Here is an 18940-nt window from a genome sequence, read left to right as displayed (position 1 = left end):
TTGCATCCTCTTTCTCATACACACAATCCACAGCAACATGTTTATTAATGTGGCTGAGAAACATTTGAGGTCACACCATCTTGACAATAAAAAAAAATTGAAGTCACCCGCATTAATACATTATTCATTTTTCACCTCTAAAATTTTACAGTTGCTTCTTCTTGGAATATTATTCCTGACAAATGTGGAAATGCATAGATTTTTTTAGTATGATCAAGCTTTTCTTCAATTAAAAAAAAACTTTAGTAGATTCATAGAAAACAAATCAAAAAGTTAATACAGAATATTCATATTCCCCATTACTAATGTCTTACATTTTATACTACATTTTTTAAAAATCTATCATCCAATTTGGATATATTATTACTAAATAGAGTGCATAACTATTAATATTTCTTGTGTTTTACCGAATTTCCTTTTGGTATTTCCAGAGCCTTATCAAGGAAACCAAATTAGATTTAATTGTCACTTCTCCTTCTTACTGTGGAATTCTGAGAGCTAAATTTTTGGAGCTCAGCATATTTATGTAGTACAAGATTTTGATGGTTTATTTTTTATCAGATACTTTCCAAAATAGTATTTCCTTTTTCTTTTGTTTTCAGAAAAGATAATTTGATGGACAAGCATTGGCATTGAGTTCATTATCCAGCTGACTCAGTCTTCTAGGTTCTGAATTCAGTCAACAATGAATTTAGTGGCTTTTATCTTGTGGATATAGAAAGATAACAAAAATTATATCATCATATTAGTCTTCTATTGTATAAGATTGGAATGCAATTCCAACGTCTAACATGGCATCAGTAATTTGAACTGACTCCCCACTCAACATGCAATCAATTGTGGAACAGTGCTGGGGTTTCCTTCAGCCCCAACATTTCTGTCTGGAAGTGGTTATTGTCTGGGCATTAATTTCAATTGTGTAAGAAGGGGAATTGTAATCACATAAAGTACCACAGTTAATTCTGGGTCTTTGGTAGTTTTCAAAAAAAGAGAGAAAAAAAAACAGTCTGACATGTTTTGTTACTTCTTAGATTTCAGCATTCTTTCTTAATATTCACTGAGAGAGAGAGAGAGAGAGAGCTCATTTGAGGTAGTTCTGATTGTAAATTCCATATGTCAAGTAGCAAATTTTCTTTGCCAAAACAAAGAGTAGAAGAGAATATGTAATGAAGTATAGTGCATAGTTACCAACTAATCATTGTTGAAAACCATTGCTGAGTGGAACATATGTGGAATGATTTTGGTGTTTTGAGAGGGCCATAATAGAGTAATGTTAATTGCTAAGTATATCTAAGTATATCTAAGGATCTATGTCTATTTACCATTGTATAACATTTTCAATAGCTTCCACATAGTACTTTAATTATTACTGCCATCTAGAATTGGTGAGAAGATAAGCTGTTTGGCCTGGAAATCTGCCTGTTCAAAAGAATAATTGGTTCCTTGTAAACCCACCCTATATTATAAGGTTAGGAATTTATATTATTTTCCTTGGGTAAGAAGTGATAATAAAAAAATGGAAAGATTAACAACCTTCAATTCCTTTGGTTTGTTTTTATTTTATCTTTGATAATGTTGGGATTTCAATTTATGGCCTCACAGTACATAACACTATTGAGCCATGCCTGTAATACTTTGGGTTTCAGTTAGACAAGTTTTAGGCTTTCTACTATTGTTGAAATTGGTCATTGCATTTAGATTGCCTTTATGGAGATTTATTTTATCTGGGGTGGCCTGGAACAATGATGCTCCCAATCATAGTCTTCTGTGTAGCTTTGGATAAGAGGTGACTTACTCTATCCCCAGCTATGTATTCTAGAGGGGGTCTCCTGAGATATTTTGCCTGAGCATCAAACCGAACCTCCCAAATAAGCCACTTTTGTCCAGCTAGACCACAAACAAGGCCATACTAAAACTATCAGCACAACTATGTTCATTGTAACATTGTTTACCATAGCCAAGACATGGAATCACCCCATATGCCCCTCAGTGGAAGATGGATCAAGAAAATGTGGTAAATATACACAATGGTATTCTGTATTTCCATCAGTAAGAATGATATTGCACCATTCATAAGGAACTGGAAATATATATTTAATAGAAGCCAGATCCAGAGAAACACAGGTTACATGTTTTACTTCATTTGTTGTCATTAGAATGTGCCTATAAACCTTCAAGAAAACACAATGGATTGTAAAAGACAAAAAATTACACTTGCACATGATAAATTAAACTGGGCTGTAAATTTTTATACAGTGAAATCAAAGGAGGATATTCTTAGTTACTCATTTTTGTGCAGTAAATATGATGTCTCTAAATAAAGTAGTATTTCAGATATTCCACAGTGAAATAAGCGGGCCATGTATACATCTTAATTATTGCAAAATTCTTTTGGGCAAAAGGATGATTAATACCTTGGGACATGAAGAATGATCACATTAGTACTTAAAATTCTTCATTTGATAGATTGAAAAAGTCAATGTAATTTTCCATATGGAAAATTCCAAATGGAAAAGGAAACTTACAGCCCTTATTATTATAAAGTCAAGAAACTTAGACAGATTGATTATTTTAATACCTTAGATCAGAGGTATTTTTCCTCTGAATATTTACATAACACAGAAAAAAAAGGAAACTATAGTAAGACAGTAGGAGGAACGAAAATATTTGGACCACACTGTGGAGACAAATCCAAACTATCACACAGGGATTTCCAGCACCCTGCTTGCTAGTAGTTGGTGTTTGTTAACAGGATTAATTCAACTATTCTCCTGGCTTAAAATAGAAATGTTTAGCCTTACTTCTGTTTGGCTTATGGTCTTCTACCCAAGCTTTTCTCCTTAAAAACATTATTGCTAGTTTTAGGAGATCTGATTATATCTGATTATTGTCTGTCAAGATGTGATCTTCAGTCTATATCCTGAGTGTAAGTTTTGCTGACATTTAAGAGAATTTTTGCATGTAAAATCCCTTATTTGGTAGTATAAATGAGATAATATCAGATGAGCAATCAACACATGATCAGCCAGTAGAAAAGGCCAGGTGGTAACTGTCACTAGTAGCATTATGAATTACGGAAGACATAGAACAAATGTAATCACTTTTCAGAATATGATTTAAAAATAACTGCCCCAGAAAGAATGACACCACTCTATTTGCTAGGAAATGGACAGACTTGGAACAAAATATATAAAGTGGAGTAAGCCAGGCCCAAAGAAAGGTAAGTCCCATGGTTTCCCATATTTGCAATAACTAGTATATGTGTAGGACAAGCAGAAAAGGACAAAAGCTATATATATATATATATACATATATATATATATGTATATATATATATATATATATATATATATATATATATGACCAGATAAGATGATGCTAAGCGAAATGAACCCCAAGATAGGGACACAAGTGGTTTTATCTTTCTTGCTGTTGTTTTGAATGTATTTATAATGTATCATGTGATTTTTTTTTTGTTTCTTTAGTGTGGTCTTCCCCAATGGTATAACCCTTGTTTTCACTGTATTTGATTCTGGTGCCCTGCAACTTGTATATACATTTTTATAATTTGGGAAGGGGAAGGGAATAAACAAAATGCTGAAATAAGGATACAGGTTGAAAAAAGAAATCAAAACAGAACTTAGAAAGTGGCAAAACCTCGCATGCTCCTGGATTGGAACGATCAACATCATGAAAATGGCAATACTTCCCATGGCTATCTACAAATTCAATGCAATACCTATCAATATTCCAACCTCAAAATTCAAGGAAATAGAAGAGGAAATCCAAACATTCATATGGAATAATAAAAGACCCCGAATAGCAAAAATGATCCTTAACAGAAAGAACAATGTTGGAGGAATATCAATACCAAATTTCAAACTCTACTTCAAAGCCATAATAATCAAAACACCTTGGTACTGGCACAAAGACAGACCTCAGGACCAATGGAATAGAATTGAAAACTCAGAAATGAACCCACAGACCTATAGCCATCTAATCTTCGATAAGGGAGCTAAAAAAATAGACTGGAAGAAAGACAGTCTCTTCAGTAAATGTTGCTGGCAAAACTGGTTAACTACTTGTAAAAAATTAAAGCTAGATCCTTACATATCACATTGCACCAGAATCAACTTCAAATGGATCAAAGACCTTGGAGTTAAGACAGATACTCTGAAAACATTACAGGACGGAATAGGAGAAAACCTAGGTCTCCTTGGCAAAATTTTCTTAATAGAGACCCAGAAACACAACAAATCAAAGAAAGGTTGGACAAATGGGATTGTATGAAATTGCAGAGCTTCTGCATGGCACAGGTCATAGCTTGCAAGATCAATAGAAAGCCCACGGATTGGGAGAAGATCTTCACTAACCATACAATGGACAGGGGTCTCATATCTAAAATATACCTGGAACTCAAAAATTAAACCCCCAACAACAAATCCTCAAAGAAACAACTGTCCAATAAATAAGTGGTCTAAAGACTTAAAGAGAAACTTCTCTAAAGGTAAAGAAGGATGGCCAATAGACACATGAAAAATGCTCAACCTCACTAGCCATAAAAGAAATGCAAATCAAAACAACATTGAGATACCAACTCACCCCAGTTAGAATGGCTATAATCAAGAAACTCTAATAACAACAGACGCTGGAGGGGATGTGGACAGAAGGGAACATTACTGCATTGTTGGTGGGAGTGTAAACTTGTTCAACCACTTTGGAAAGCAGTATGGAAGTTCCTCAAAAGACTCTACATAGAGATTCCCTATGACCCAGCAATCCTACTTGTGGGCATTTACCCAAATGATCACAAACAAGACCATACTAAAGCTACTAGCACAACTATATTTATTGCAGCATTATTGACCATAGCTAACATATGGAAGCAACCCAGATGTCCCTCAGTAGATGAATGGATCAAGATAATGTGGTATATATACACAATGGAATTCTATGTCTCCAGCAGAAAGAATGACATTGCTCCATTTGTTAGGAAATGGAGACTTGGAAAAAATTATATTAAGTGAGGTAAGCCAGGCCCAAAGAAACATAGGCCTCATGGTTTCTGTTATTTACAATAACTAGTATATGTCTGAGACAAGCAGAAAAGGTCAGATATGTTGATGTTAGATGAAATGAACCCCAAGATAAATATTCAAATGTTTTTTCTTTCATGCAATTGTTTCTAACATATTTATAAGATGATTTCTTTGTTGCTTTGTATGTCCCTCCCCCAAGATATAACCCCTGCTTTCACTGTATTTGATGTTGGTATAATTTGTGGAAGGGAAGGGAAAAAACACATCGTTTAAATGGGGTTACTGGTGGACCCATTGCAACAATGAGACATGACAAGTCGTTATGTCGAAAACCGAACTTTACAATTTTGGCCACGGGGGGGGGGGAGGGCGGATATAGGGGGGATATGAGAAGGGATAGGGAGGGGAAACAAAGGAGAAAGCAACAATGCTTGATAAGAAATGTACTCATTTTCTTGCCCATGTAATTGCAACTCCTCTGTAAGGTATTTTCATAATAATTAAAACAACAACAAAAAAAGGATACAGATTGACCCATTGTAGCAATGACATGTGTAAAACACTATGTTGAAAATGAACTTTACCACTTCTGGGTTGGGGAGGGAGGAATTGGGGAGGTGGGGAGACCAGGGATGGTAGGGAAAAAACAAAGGAGGAGGTAACAATGCTATAAAGGAAATGTACTCAAATTACCTTACTCATGTAACTGTAACCCCTCTGTACAGTATCTTTACAATAAAAATGTTAAAAAAAATAACTGCCCCTCAAACTCTCTCCCCAAACCAAAAATTTCAGATTTCTTGTAATCAGGCCGTAAGACCTATTGTCAATGTGTGAAAGCCTTGATTGATGAACAAGTTTATTAAATTATTAATAGGACCTCTGCTAAATATCTGGCTACAAAAAATAATATATATATATATACTACTAGATAGCCCATTCTCCATTAAAACATGTATTCAGATATGTACACTTTTACATGTATAATTGTGTCTATTCAATAAGGCATAAAACTACTAGGCTACTTTTAATTTATTTGAAAATTTTCTAGTGTATGTATGCTAAAATTCTAGCATCTACCTAATAAAAATGTTCAAGAAAATGTATATGTCAATGAAACTTTCATGAATATGTTATAAAGTCATATAATTTACTAAACTGCAAGGAATTTATATAAAAATATTTTGTGGAGTAGAAACAAGATTTATTACTTTTAAATCAGAAAAATACACCAGAATATCTGTATGGGGTAAAATATATACTTTTGTAATATAAATTACATTGTTATATTTTATTTTATCTTCTTGTCACTTTTTTCTGGCAAATATCTTAGCATAGTGTTCTGTCAACTTATTAATATCAAATATTCTTGCAACACACCTACACTTAGGAGCCACTTATACTTAAAATTTTAAAACATAGTGGTTGAACAAGTTTACACTCCCACCAACAATGCAGTAAGGTTCTCTTCTGTCCACTTCTCCTCCAGCATCTGTTGTTATTAGATTTCTTGATTACAGCCATTCTAACTGGGGTGAGGATGTATCTCAGTGTTGTTTTGATTTGCATTTCTTTTATGGCTAGGGAGGTTGAGCATTTCTTCATGTGTCTATTGGCCATCCTTCTTTCCTCTTCATAGAAGTTTCTCTTTAAGTCTTTAGCTCACTTATTGGGCAGTTGTTTCTTTGAGGATTTGTTGTTGGGGGATTTAATTTATTGAGATATGAGACCTTCCTTGTATGGCTAGTGAAAGTAGTATGGAGTTTCCTTAAAAGACTCCACATAGAGCTCCCCTATGACCCAGCAACCCCACTTTTGGGCATTTACCCAAATGATCACAAACAAGACCATACTAAAGCTACCAGCACAACTATGTTTATTGTAGCATTATTGACCATAGCTAAATGTTTTTTTCTTTCATGCGATTGTTTCTAACATATTTATAAGGTGATTTTTTTTGTTGCTCTGTATGTCCGTCTACCACATTAAAACCCCTCTTTTCACTGTATTTGATGTTGGTATAATTTGTGGAGAGGAAGGGAAAAAACAAATTCCTTAAATAGGGATACAGGTGGACCCATTGCAACAATGAGATGTATAAGTCGTTATGTCGACAAGGAACTTTACAATTTTGGTGGGGGAATGGGAAGGGATGGGAAGGGGAAACAAAGGAGGAGGCAACAATGCTTGATAAGAAATGTACTCATTACCTTGCCCATGTAATTGTAACCGCTCTGTACAGTATTTTCACAATAAAAAACTTAAAGCATAAAAGGTTATGAAACTAGTTGTGCTTAGTAGTGCCTATATGTGTATAATGAATAAACAAGTTGAAATAGAAAGGTGAAAACAGTTGATGAGAGTGCAAAAACCCTGAGAATAACCTAAGTACCTAAATGGAGCACTACAGAATAAAAGAGTAGTGTAGTACTAAAAGTTAGGCAGGTCAGGCTAATCAAAGATTACATGTTCAACAATTTCTACCACATCTACAAACATTACATATTTAATTTGTTTTAAAAAATATATTTAGCAATTAATATTCAATGTCCAGTGAAATATCTAATAGAAGCATATTTTTGAGTAATGAGTAATTTAAAATGTCATCTCTGATGAATCCCATAGCAAATGTTTTAATGTACATCTTTTAAGAAGCAAGCCATTCATGTCTTAAACGAACTTTACAACTTTGGTAGTCGGGGCGGGGGGGGGGGGGAGGAGGGTTAGGTGGTGGGGTTGAGGAGAGGATGAGAAGGGAAGGGGAAACAAAGGAGTAGGCTACAATGCTTGATAAGAAATGCACTCATTATCTTGCCCATGTAATTGTAAACCCTCAGTACAGTATTTTCACAATAATAAAAAACAAGCAAGCCATAACCATTTCTACATCTTCTGTTTCATTCAGAGAAGAAATTGCATGCCATTATAGTAGATTTTAATATATCTAAGTAATTTAATGGAGAAAAATGCCTGTGGTTAGACTTTAATAATAATTCTAGACCATGTTCTGTTTTTGTAGGCCAGCCAATAAGAATCTATGTATGTTGAATGTTTACATACACTCCGAAAGGGTTGCATTCTTTAATATTTTCTGTTTCACCACTGCAAATAATTTTCATGTAGAAAGTATCATCATTTTTTTTCTTAAAATAGCAGTAATGATTTATCTTAGTTATTTGGATTTCTGAAAAACAAATCAAGTCAAACATCATAGGAATGTAGCTAAATCTAGGCTTTGTTTATCTGATGAGCCTCTGTTACTGTGTCTAAAAGGATCTGCACTTATCTTTCATGAGCACACTTTATTAACAGGGAACATTCTCATAGAAATCATGAGAACAAATGATTGTTTTGACATAAGGGGGTGATAAGATCGCTGAAAAAAATTGACATTAAATCTTTAGCAGAGCAGTTAGTAAAGTACGTGGCAAAATCATTTCCTTTTGATTATTTCAATAGTAGCAAAACACACATTTTCTTTTTTTTATTGTGAAAATACTGTACAGAGGGGTTACAATTACATGGGCAAGATAATGAGTACATTTCTTATCAAGCATTGTAGCCTCCTCCTTTGTTTACCCTTCCCATCCCTTCCCATCCTCCCCCTGCTACTCCCACCCAATCCTCCTCCACCCCCACCAAAGTTGTAAAGTTCGTTTTCGACATGACAACTTGTACTTCTCATTGTTGCAACAGGTCCACCTGTATCCTTATTTAAACGACTTGTTTTTCCCCTTCCCCTCCACAAATTATACCGACATCAAATACAGTGGAAGCAGGGGTTATACTGTGGGGGAGGGACATATAAAGCAACAAAGAAATAATCTTATAAATGTGTTAGAAACAAATGCATGAAACAAAAAAAACATTTAAATACATATCTTAGGGTTCATTTTCCTAACATCACCTTATCGGACCTTTTCTGCTTGACTCATACATATACTAGATATTGCAAATAAGGGAAACCATGGAACCTAAAAACACACATTTTCTATCTTTGTATTTGTTCTCTTTTAGCTCTCATATTTGAAGCTTATTATACTAAAATACTTTCAGCCAAACTTTAAGAGTTAAAGTTATGTGTGTAGTTCAATCTATTGTAGGTTAGAAAGCCATGTTAAAGTTTCTCATATACTTCTTGTTTATTAATAATTTATGAAAGAAGAGAGAATGTGTGATATTCAGAATAGTTATAGCATTTACTGCTACCTCTAGATAGGTCATATGTGATGATGTGTTAGAGAAAGACAAAGAGACAGAGACAGAGAGAGAGACAGAGAGAGAGAGAGACAAAAAGACAGAGATAGACAAAGATGGAGCACCTATTTACACTTCTTTCGGTATTCCAAGTTGCTTTGTATAAAAATAGCAAAATCCTCTGATGTATAGAAATTACAAAGCTGTTTGATTTGCTACTTAATTGAGGTGAAGCTAAACATATCATACTGGAGGCTATTAGAAGAAGGAAGAAATATTCACATTTACCTTGTAGTAATTATAGCCTTAATATGTTATAATGTTTCTAATACCTTAAAATGGGAGGTGAAATCTTAAAATGTTATATGCATAATCATATGGAATCTCAATATTATAAACAATCTGATAAACAGCATACCCTAAACTAACACATATACAACAAAACATATGCATATGAGAAGACAAATACTAAATTGAACATCTTTTGGTTGGAAACCATTTTTGTGCCAAGGTCCATTTGAAAACTTAAAACCTTACAACGTTATCAACACAGGTAGATGTGTCAGGGACAGTTGAGGAGAAGTTTCAGATGCCTGATCTGCTTTATATCAAGTGAATTTGCAGAACTTATACAGCCCAAGGGATAGGTATTCCCTATAGTGAAGTGATTAACAAAACAAAACCTACAAAATGTTCTCCATAGATATTGGTTAATTGTTACCCTTTGTCTCATTCTTGTTGTTGTTTTTTGTTTTAAACAAGATACTGTTGCAGGGAGATGTGCACTGAGGGAGATACTTTGGAACAGCTCATATGAGCTTAATTGTTATCTCTTCATTAAGAATTAAGCTAACGTGAAAAAACAGCAGTCTTCTACTTCAAGTTCTGAACACATCAGAATTATCGATATGAAATATATACTAATTGATATCTTATTTTTTGAGAATGCAATGGCTAGTATATGTGACCAAAGAAGGAAGATATTAATACATAAGCCCTTGTCTTCAAAGAACATGAACCCCACAGAAGAGAGCTGATCCCCAAATCTACCTATTGTGAAATACAGTGTGATAAAGCTATGATGATAATGTACTATGAGCATGAAACATGGTATAGGATTACTGATGAAATTGTTCAAGAAGATTAGCTAAGAAACATTAGCTTATAAATGTGTGCTGGATCTTTAACAAATGAGACAAAAGGTTTCTATGTAGCATTATATCTATAGAAAGACACTTGTTACTGGCAGAAGACATTAACTCTAAGAAGCCAGAAAGGAATTGAAAAATGGCAATATTAAAAAATTTAAATGCTTCCTATTAAAGAAGGGACCAGCTGTAGAAGTGACTAAGATGTAGGAATAAGGACACATTTCTTTACAGAGTCTCAGCTTTCTACTATGGATGATGAAAAACCCATAGAAATACCTTAAGTAAGCATTTAACAACCCAGAGATCAACCCTATTCCATTTTTGGTGTCACTTATTTTCTACCTGTATTGAGAATTTTTGTTCTTTGAATAAAGGAGACATTTTCTCCAGTAAAGTCATAGAACCAAATTTGATTTTACTAAATGAGAATAAAGAAGGAAAAGTGAATGTTCAAAGAAAAGCCTAACTATATAATGTGTGTATATATTTACTTCTGAACATATCTTTAGAAGAAAACTCTAGATGTTTTAAGCCCAATTGACATAATAAAATGAGCAGCTATTTTAAATAATTTAGAAAGCAGGCAACATTTTCAAAGTCATCTTTAAAAATAATATGTTGTGGTACTGCTCTATTTATAATTATGTCATGAATGGTGCATTAGATTAGGGGATTAGTTTGTATTTTATAAATATCATGGCACACAAGTGGTACACTTTAAGTTTCTGTTTGAGTGACATTGTGTGTGGTCCTACCCACAAACAGGCCCATCATCAGCTAATCCTCATGTCTCCCAGAGAACAGAATGTGCATTGTCGTGGTGCTTCACTAGAAACAGCTGGCCCACCTTTCCTGGTTAGTTGGCAGGATGGGCAGCTGCATTCCCCCAATCACACAAATCACCAGTGAAGCTGATTTTGATTGCTAACTTCTGTTGCATCAAGCCTCTTTTAATGTTTTTTTCCCTGTACATTGCCATAGATTCCGTCCATGCATTGCTTTGCCCTGAATTTGGGTGGGCTGCATGTCCTACTTTCCACTCTAAAGGTTACAAGTCTTCCATCTCTAGATTAAAAAAAAATCTTAAATAATTGTTATAGTTTCAAAGGTGATAATGTTTTATACCTTTTTTTTTAATTCTAGAGTTTACTTCAGAGTTAAATCTAATGTACTCTTGGCATTTTCAACATGTATCTTGATACACACTGTAGTATGAATTGAGTTTGGTTCAGTGAGGGTTATAGAGAAATGTATTTTTCTTCTGCTGTGGAGAAATGTCTTCTACACCCATGTTCTGCCATGTAAGAAAATTATATTCTATAGTGAGACAGGAAGCCTAGCATAAAAACTGCCAACTAGAGGCTAAAAATGGAAGACAGAAAAGATAGTGAGGAAAAAGGATGGATAGTGGGCAACAAAACAGTTGGGAAAGGAAAAAGTAGTTCTATGGTTTGCAGGATAATAGAGGACCTAAAATTAATTACATATTTCAAAATCACTTGAAGAGAACACTTTACAACACCATTTACAACACAGGAAATGAAAATAATTAAGTAGATGGAAATGTTAATTAATATAATTTTGTTATTACACATTGCACAAATATTAACATATAATGTCCCATAAATTGTAACCAAATAAGTAAATTAAAACAGTAAACAAAAATAGTTGACTGCCAAAGATTTTAGATATTTATCATCCATGAGCAATCTACAAAATTTACTGAAAACTATCCTTCAGTTCTTGCACATATGTTTTCCCACAATTTACTTCTTTTTGCAACTCAAAGTCCTTTCTCATTATTTTGCTACTTCTCGCCTCAATTTCATATCCTTGTTCAGATTCTACATGAGCTGCAATATCTGGGTATCTCCCATTGTCATATGAAGTAGATACTTTAATAAACTTAGAATATAGAAAGTAAAAGGGAAGGAAGCAAGCAAGCAAGCAAGCAAGGAAGCAAGGAAGCAAGGAAAACTTGATCCAGCTAGCCTGTGGGAGTTCCTAGTTATAGACACAGGAGTCAAGCCAGGCATAAAGAAACATAGGTCCCGTGGTTTCCCTTATTTGCAATAACTAGTATTGTCTAGGAGAAGCAGAATAGGTCAAAAGTTATGTACATATGACCATATAAGATGATACTAAGTGAAATGAACCCCAAGATAGTGACACAAGTGGTTTTATCTTTCTTGCGGTTGTTTTTAATGTATTTATAATGTCCTATGTGATTTTTTTGTTTCATTTGTATGTTTTTCCCCATGGTTTAACCCCTGTTTTAACTGTATCTGATTCTGGTGCCCTGCATCTTTTTTAATACATTTTTATTGTAAAAATACTGTACAGAGGGGTTACAGTTACATGAGCAAGCACTGTTGCAAGCACTGTTTCCCCTACAATCCCTTCCCTCTTACCTCCACAACTACACTACCTCCCTGCCCCCAAATTGTACCTTAACAGAAAGAATAGTGCTGGAGGAATATCAATACCAAATTTCAAACTCTACTACAAAGCTACAGTAATCAAAACAGCTTAGTACTGGCACAAGAACAGACCTGAGGACCAATGGAATAGAACTGAAACCCCATAAACCTATAGCCACCTAATCTTCGATAAGGGTGCTAAAAAATAGAATGGAAGGAAGACAGCCTCTTCAGTAAATGGTGCTGGCAAAACTGGTTAATCACATGTAGAAAACTAAAGCTAGATCCATATATATCACCCTGCACCAGAATCAACTCCAAATGGATCAAAGACCTCACTGTAAGTATGGTATTCTATACTTCACTCTTTAGTTGATATTTTTCTTAGCTTCATCATAACAACATACTACAGAAGGGATGATGAAGTATAGCCACGTATATCACACATTTCTATTGGCTAGAACTTGAAAATAAAGGTTCAGGAAGATAGATTTTTTTCTTGATAAAGACTCTTTTCTAAGCATCTAGACTTCCGCCTTCTTGCTAGCACCTTACATGATAAACAGAATGTGCAAGCTCATCATTGACCCTTATTAGATGATTACTAATAGGACATGATTCACTTTTATGACTTCATATTCTAGTTGCTTCTCATTTCTATCTCACTATGCCACCACATTAGAAATTAGTACCTGAACATATGGAATACAAAAGAACACCAACATCAGTCCTTATCAATATCTGTGTGACATGTTTCATTGAATCTATGATATCTATTAAGATCCCTTCTTCTCAAAAAAAGGGTTTTCTAGGGTATATTATTATATCAGGTATTGGGTATATTACATATTCTCAGGTATTATATATTCTAGGGTATATTAGCATTCCAGCACCCACTTCCATTCAAACACTTTATTTTTTCCCTGGGTTCACCCCTACTTTTTTTGTATGTTGGGATATATTGTGACACACCATATAATTTCCTTATGCTTCATTTACTTTTTTCTGACTCTCACTATTATGTAAGAGATGATATAAGCATGTGTGTAGTGTGTATATATATACTAATATACAATATATACAAATATATACTATATGGACTTGTATACTATATTTTTTGTGGTTGTATATATATCATGTATACACATAGAGCATGTTTATGTTTGTGTGTGTGCAGTTGGTTCTATATCCTCAGTGCCTAGAAGATCATCTGGCACCTTGACAATGAACAAACATATATGTTCAGTGAATGAACATCATTGATAATCACATTCCCTGATAATCATTGAACAGTCTAGATACCAGATTTTGACAGAACAGCATGAAATTGGAAGTAGCAGAACATAGATATTAAACATGCTAAGCCACTGAAGAAGTCTCCCTATGGATCTATAAGCCCTGCCTTGCCGCTTTCTCTGAACATGGGTTCACTCATTTATTTTCTCTCTAATTTCATTACCTTAGGGCTTTGGTTCAGCTTTGTGATATATTTGATTTTCTTCTCATATTTAATTACAATTTTCTATCTATTTTAGAGCTCTCATAAACTTAATCAGTTAATACTTCTGAAAATCCAATCCCTTAATTAAGAAAATAAGCTGAAAATTTGCTTTTAATTGAATATTCAGAACTTATTTATATCTCATTAAATTAAAAGTAGTGAATTTTTAATGTTATCTATATTACAGGAATGATAGCTTTACTTTTAAAATGATTAAAATTATTCAGAAGCATATGTAGTTCTTATAACAAGATTCGACCTGTCACTTTCAAATACCATCATTCATAAAAAACTACTTTCATATCCTTAAATTATTTTATCTTAAATTGACAACCAAGAAAATAAATTTTATATACAAAATTTTTATTTTGTATATAACAAAATATTTTGTTGGTATTTTGTATAACAAATATTTTGTATAGGATAATCTCCCAAATGTAAATGTAGCTGAACTTAAATATGAGCAATAATGCTATGCAATATTCAAATATTTTAATAGATTCTAGAATAAGCCAAACACATTTATATTTATTTTACATATATTTATATTTTCATTAAATTATATGTGCTGAATTTATAACTGGTTATATGAATTATACGTAAGTTTCTTATTCCAGTACCTGTAGTAATTGAAAGCTGTTGGTTTTACATATTACTAAACAGCATACAAAATAAACTGATTTTTAATGATTACATATTTCATTACAATAGTCAATCAATAATCATTTCAAATGTATTTTACTCTTCATATGATAACATTTGCAATGAGACTTAGGCAAAAATCAGAACATTGTTGCAGAGAACCCGTTTACCTTTGGATGAGTGATCTAGATAATTTATTTTACTAAGAGCTAGAAAAGGTGAATTGATTTTATTTCATTTCCTTTTATGTTACTGAATTTTCATAATAACATTTGCTACTGATAATTCCCAATTACTACATAGTTGAATGTTATGATTGCTATTTAAAATGATAGGCAGGTGCAATATAAACTATATAACACAACTGTTAAATGATCCCTCATATAAATTAGAAATATTAATGCACAGAACTTTCAAAATAATTTGTTGTTACCTTGCTGTCAAAATTCTCAGCTCCTGTGGCCAGATTTCCAATACCAATATGTGTTCAAATTATTTATTTATTTTTTTTTGTCAGTCATGGGGCTTGAACTCTGGGCCTGAGTTCTGTCCCTCAGCTCTTCAGCTCAAGGCTAGAGTTCTACCACTTGAGTCACAACTCACTTCCAGCTTTCTGGTGGTTTATTGGAGATTAGAGTTTCACAGCTTTTCCTACCCCGGCTGGTTTTGAACCGTGATCTTCAGATCTCAGCCTTCTGAGTAGCTAGGATTACAGGCATGAACTACCAGCTCACTTTAAGTATAAAATAATTACAGTTATGTTACTGCACACTGCATTTGTAATTTTTGAGTTTGAGATTCATAGAAAGCATAATATATGTATATAACTCTTGGCTTGTAAGTTTTATAAAATTCTAATTTATGGTTTGTAAGAGAAGGTCAAAATTCTTCATGTGCTTCATTATGACTTGTAATGTACTACTAAGAATGTTACAAAGTATTACTAACAGTTTTTTGATTTGCTCAATATTTTTTATCATTCAGAGGAAGAAATTACTGCATGTTTATACATACTGCAAAATCACACAAGATTTAACTGGAAAAATGTAAGTGGATATGGATTCTGGACACTAACATACAAAGTAGTTTGTAGAATCAATGTTAACATTTTAAAAAACATTAAAGCTTTCAGTACACAATTATATTCAAAACATGTTCTGTTCCATGTTTATATAGCAGTTCTTCAATTTGAACAATAAAAATAACACAAATAGGAACTGACTCAGAATAGTCACAGAAATGAAGACCAGAAGTCTATTGCTACTTTCATCTTGGTTTTATAAAACAAGGAGCTTTTTTGTTGCATGAAAGAAGTATCTTCACATGGCAGCTTATATTTCTAATATTTCACATAAATATTTTTAAAACAATAAAATCTTAAAATGTGAAAAGTTAACTGTTGCCTGGTGCATAAAAACCTATAAATGCTCATTGTAAAATACATCGTCTCTTAATATTCTTCTCCAAAGCAACTTAAAAAAAATCACTTGTGTTTCTAGTTTGGATATTATCTTATAATGTTGGAAAGACTCTACCTAACATTTTGCTGTAGAGGAAGCAATTAGTATAATGATATACGCTCAGTATATTTAAAACTGCAATGTTAAGGCCAAACTAAGGCTGACTTTTCTATCTGGTACAATTCATGAGACAGATTTCATTATCAATTGCTACTCTACTTGTCATTGTCATCCATCTATCTTTGTGAAAATTAACAGTACCTATGTTGGAATGTTTCTGGAAGGTGGCCATCTTAGTTAAGTCTCTGTTGATAATATTGAACATAGCAAATATGTTTTGTTTTAAATAAGCCTTGCGAGTTTAATATTGAGGAGTATCAGTTTATGAAAGACCATCCCTATAACACTCCTTGCATTGGTGGTCATGCGTTATTTGAAATAAAACATCAAACCTATGTTTTCAATTTTTCCTCTACAGGTAAAATATGAGTGAGGAGTCCACTTTTTGTTGCTGTTAGTGGTGGTGGTCATGGGGCTTGAATTCTGGGCATTGTCCTTCACATCTCAGCTCAAGGCTGGTGCTCTACTATTGAGCCACAGTGCTACTTCCAGTTTTCTGAGTAGTTTATTGGAGATAAGAGTTTCACAGACTTTCCAGCTAGAGCTGGCTTTAAACTGTAATCCTCAGATCTCAGCCTCCTGAATAGCTAGGATTATAGGCATGAACCACTGGCACCTGGTTGTTAACATTTTTCAATATAATAGCTATATATAGATTATACTTAGACTTTCCTTCCACTCTCAGTTATTCTAATCATCCATCCTATCTAAAAATAGAACAAGCAATAAAAAGATGTTCACATAAAATATTCATATAGTGAACCTTATCAGGTCTTAATGTCACTTACTGTTTCTTTTGTGACATGTCAAGTATTGTGAGTTTGAAAACAAAGAAAGAGAATGAGGCATTTAAAAATTTTAAATACACTTGATTTAATCATTCAGGGTAGTATTTTGTGTGAGTAACTCTATGAAGAGGGTTAAGGTGAAATTTTACAGAACAGAGTCAGGAGATAGACATTCAGTGCCTTACACACACAATGACATTTTTTTCCTTTATGGAATCCTCCCCTTGTGCCTCCACACTTCTCTGATTAAACCCTTTACGAAAGAACTGCTTGCTCTTAATTGCAGTATATTTGAGGGACACAGAAATTGTTTCATTTGAATCCACCGTGGCTTTCCCTAAGTTCTGAGTTAGACTACACTGCTTCAGTGAGATGCAAATACTGAACAGCAGGTACTGTTCATGTTCTAATTATCAAGTTGAATTTCTTGAATTAAACAACAGATAAAGTGCTATAATGTTTAGGAAAGTTTTCAAAGGCAAGAAACATTTTCATATACACCATATATTTATTATTTTATTTTATTTATTAATTTTTTTTTTGGTCGGCCGTGGGGCTTGAACTCTGGGCCTGGGCGCTGTCCCTCAGCTCTTCAGCTCAAGGCGAGCACTCTACCACTTGAGCTACAGCGCCACTTCCGGTTTTCTGGTGGTTTATTGGACATAGGAGTCTCATGGTCTCTCCTGCCCGGACTGGCTTTGAACCGTGATCCTCAGATCTCAGCCTCCTAAGTAGCTAGGATTACAGGCGTGAGCCAACAGCGCCCGGCTATTTATTATTTTATAACTATCTATATATGCAAATGTTTCATGATATGGCTTACTGTCATTGACATAGTACTCTTTGGTGTGTAGTATAAACTGTCTTTCATAAATTGCATAAGCATAATTCCGACTTCTTTAAAAATTATGATTAAGTCCTTCATACTTTTTCATAGTGTTTTATGACCTACCAAGATGATGTGACTTAGATAATTTTAGTTTATCCCTCTGTAGATCCTCACTGTGCTTTCTCAGCAACTTCCTTTGGCTTCATTTCCCAAACAATTCTACCAAATTGGTATGCAGACAGTAAAATCAATTCATCTTCAAATGGTGCTTCTTGTACATTTTATTTTCTTTCCCTGGAATAGAAGATTGGTAATGACTACTGAAGCTTCCAGACAAAAGTTAAATCTTCTAGGGGAAAAAAAGACATCTCATTTCAAGCCCTGTAATGCTTAAAATATATGAGCAGATGCAACACATGTATCATATGAGTGCCTTCTCCCAGTTCTCATAGAACAACAATAAGAAAAATCAGCTCTTAAATACCAGCAAAGCAAATGTGAACCAGCTCTTCCAAAACATTCTTAAAGAAATCCAATAAACTATATAACCTATATTATTATTTTCCAATATAGTGTTTGTATCACATAATGAAAACTTCCTTTAATGTGTATGTACATTTTTTGGACATAAGGTATGTTTTCATAACAAAACTAAGAATAATTAGACAGGTAAAGATAAAACTGTGCATATGTCTTGAATATGGCCTTATAAAAATATAATTGCATCCTATGCTATTGAATGTTGTACTTATTCAAGAATATGTAATACTTGTGTTTCTTTCACTTATGAGGG

This window comes from Dipodomys merriami, unplaced genomic scaffold, assembly GCF_024711535.1.
Source record: "Dipodomys merriami isolate MVZ:Mamm:240054 unplaced genomic scaffold, mDipMer1.0.p SCAF_5, whole genome shotgun sequence".
Lineage (NCBI taxonomy): Eukaryota > Metazoa > Chordata > Mammalia > Rodentia > Heteromyidae > Dipodomys > Dipodomys merriami.
The sequence above is the reverse complement of the archived record's forward strand: the minus strand, read 5'-3'. Positions refer to the sequence as shown.